Raw genomic sequence first — 3,224 nt, 5'->3', positions numbered from 1 at the left:
CGGTCCCTCCTCTTAGGCTGTTTCTGGAAGAACGGTGCGTATAGTAGGCCTGAGAATACAGTTCTGGAGACTAAGAAAAGTCAGCCGTGTCTGGGCAGCCCAGGCCAGCCTCCCTCCCTCCAGAAAGACTGGGCAAGAAGAACTGAACTCATTCCTATTTACTATCAAAACTCTGTCCCGGCCCTGGCTGTGTTGTTCAGTGGTTAGAGCGTCAGCCCCAAACCAAAGGGTCATGGGTTCGATTCACAGTCAAGGGCTAGTACCTGGGTTGCAGTTTTTTTTTTTTTTTTTCCTTTAACCTTCAGTAGAGTGGGGGAGGGGGAGAAACATTGACGTGACAGAGACACATCGACTGGCTGCCTCCTGCAGGACCCCTACCAGGGTCGGGGACTGGACCGTAACCGAGGTACATATGCTTGACCAGAATCGAACCTGTGACTCTTTGGTCCACGGGCCGATGCTCCAACCACTGAGCCAAACTGGCCAGGTCATGGTTGCAGGTTTGATCCCCAGCCTTGACTGGGGTGTGCGCGGGAGGCAACCAGTCGATGTTTCTGTTTCTCTCTTCTCCTCCCTCCCTCCCTTCCACTCTCTCTAAACATCAGTGGAAAAATTATCCTCAGGAGAAGGTTAACAACAACAAAACACTATCTTACGCAAGGGTTGGCGGGCTTTTTCTTTTTTACATATTTTTATTGATTTTTTAGAGAAAGAGATAGAAACATCGATGTGAGAAACATCATTCAGCGGCCTCCTGCACGCCCCCTACTGGGGATCGAGCCCGCAGCCCAGGCACGTAACCTGACCGGGAATCGAACCAGGACCTCTCAGTCCGTGGGACGATGCTTAGTGCGCTGAGCCACAGCAGCCAGGCAGGCAAGCGTTTTCTGTAACGGGTCAGAAAGGTAATTTTTCCATTTTGTGGGCCGTGTGTTCTGTGTCTCACCTACTGCTTTTAGCACAGAAACAGCCACGGACAGTAAGCAAACAAGTGAGCCTGGCTGAGGCTGGGTTCATCCATCGGCCGTGGTTTGCAGAACCTGGTCCCAGAGGATCTCCACGGAACCCCAACTCAATGCTCTGCTTTGAATGGAAGTGCGTTTTCACTGGTGCCTTGGAGGGGGCAGCTCTGGGCCTTGCCAAAGGTCAAAGGTAGCGTGATCTAATGGAAACCGCGTGTCCCTCCCTGCAAACATTCTTTAAGGAGACAACCTTGAGGCAGGGAGCAGAAGCTACACTGAAGCGTGAGCCTCCTCACAGGTAGGACATCACCCTGGAGTCTTCCCAGCCTGTCACTTGCTCTCAAAGGTTAGCACAGGCTGTCTGTCCTAGCATGACAGTGTTGTCTGAAGAAGTGAGGCGTGCAGTCGGGACAGTCCTGTGTGTCAGGGGGTGCCGGGGCAGGTGTGCTCGGGTCACAGAGTGGAGACTGCAACCGTCCCAATGTCCAGAAAGGGCAGGGCTGTCTGGGAAGGCAGGACATACCTTCGAAATCAGTAGTGACACCGGGGAATCGTGTCTGGGGGACCGTCTAGGACAAGGAAAACGGCGCATGGGGACGGGGAGACCCTCACAGCCCAGGCCCCCGGGAGCCCGCCGTCCGAGGGGAGCTGGGGGACGCATTCAGACCCACGTGGTTCGCCGAGACGCGCTCAGCAGCAGAGGACTCCAGTAATATTTTGATTAATGGCTTCCAGGAGGATGAAGCCCTTTTATACAGACAGCTCTATTAGAAAAAAAACCTCAAGCCAAAATTCCTCCATAAATCATGCAAAAAATGGCTGCCTACACAACAGAAATAGCTCAAGCGTACTGTCTGTTTGTCTTCGGTTAGATGGTGATAAATAGGGCTCATCCTTTGCAAAGTTGCAAGAGCTGAACTTTACCTTCAGCCACACGTCTTCCTGTCCCTTTCGGGTGACCTCCCTGGACTGCAGTCACCCCGAACCCAAGGGCTCTTGTACCGTCTTCATCTCGTGGCGCAGTTGGCTTTGGATGCCTTGGCAATGAAGGGGTCACTACCAGTTATTATCAATTTGTACCCCCTTTTCGGTCGTCCACCCGCATGCCTGATCCCTTACACCTAGGAGGAGGGCGCTCGGTGAGGAGCTGGGTGCAGGAGCCGCTGAGTGGCTGATTCTCCGCGGTGGCCCATTTCTCTTGGGCTCCGTTGCCCGTGTGCTGCCCTCGTCTGCTCTGTCCCTCTGTCCGTCCTTCCTCTCCACCCGCACCTCTGCCACATTTTACCCAACCCTACCCTCTCTCTTCTCTGGCAACACACACACCCACACGTTCTCAAGATACAGATAGAGAAGGAGAGAGAGAGACGTTTGGCATTTGTCTAATAAGCATTTAATGATTATGTGTGTCACGACCCAAGGACAGCTCGGACTGTGACCTTCTGCCTTGTCTCTTTCAGCCGTTAGGAAGGTGTGGCCGGGCCCCTGTTCTCTTTCCCAAGGTCCCTGTGCAATTCGGGGGGAATTGGGGACCAGCTTTTCCATCTCTGCAAGCACCACAAAGGCCACTGAGGTGTTCGTGAGGGTGGCCTCAAGCCTGTAGCTGCTTCCCCCTTGCAGTTTAGATGCCTTTTATTTCTTTTTCTTGCCCAGTTGCTCTGGCTCACGCGTCCAGCACCATCGCATGGAGGCGGTGAGAGGGGGCGTCCTCGCCTCGTTCCTGCTCGTAGGGGGGAGCGTTCACCGCTGAGTGCGAGGTCAGCCGTGCGCTTTTCCCGGATGCCCTTCGCCCGCAGCCGTGCGGGTCTCTGGGCGTCAGGGTTCTCACCTGCTGTCTCCCCCTTTCACAGACGGTTCCCTTCCTTGGCCTTTCCGAACATTTCCCGAAGGGTTTTGTTTCCTCCTTGGTCCCACCTTCCAACAGCAGCCTCCGCAAGGAAGGGCCCTGTCGCTTCCAGGGCACAGCTCCCCTCTCTGTCTCCGGCTCCCACAACCTGGAAGAAGGTCCTTCAGAGCTCCGGCTGCCGTGGCACAGACCACGGCCCAGGGTGGCCCTTGGTGCCGAGTCACCACACAGATGCCCTGGTCTCTGAGGCCAGGCGTCACATCCTTCACGGACCCTGTTGAAGACACTTCCCCTCCAGACCCAAGTCTAATTGTGTCCCGTCCCCACCCCCTGGACTGCCGTCACCCCACTGTCTCTCCCACTTTGCACGTGGAGAGTTGTGTTGAGGTCCGAGGGCCCAGGGTCTGGAGCACTTTCCC

The sequence above is a fragment of the Molossus molossus genome, unplaced genomic scaffold, assembly GCF_014108415.1.
Source record: "Molossus molossus isolate mMolMol1 unplaced genomic scaffold, mMolMol1.p scaffold_m16_p_6, whole genome shotgun sequence".
Classification (NCBI taxonomy): Eukaryota; Metazoa; Chordata; class Mammalia; order Chiroptera; family Molossidae; genus Molossus; species Molossus molossus.
This window is presented reverse-complemented; position numbering follows the sequence as displayed.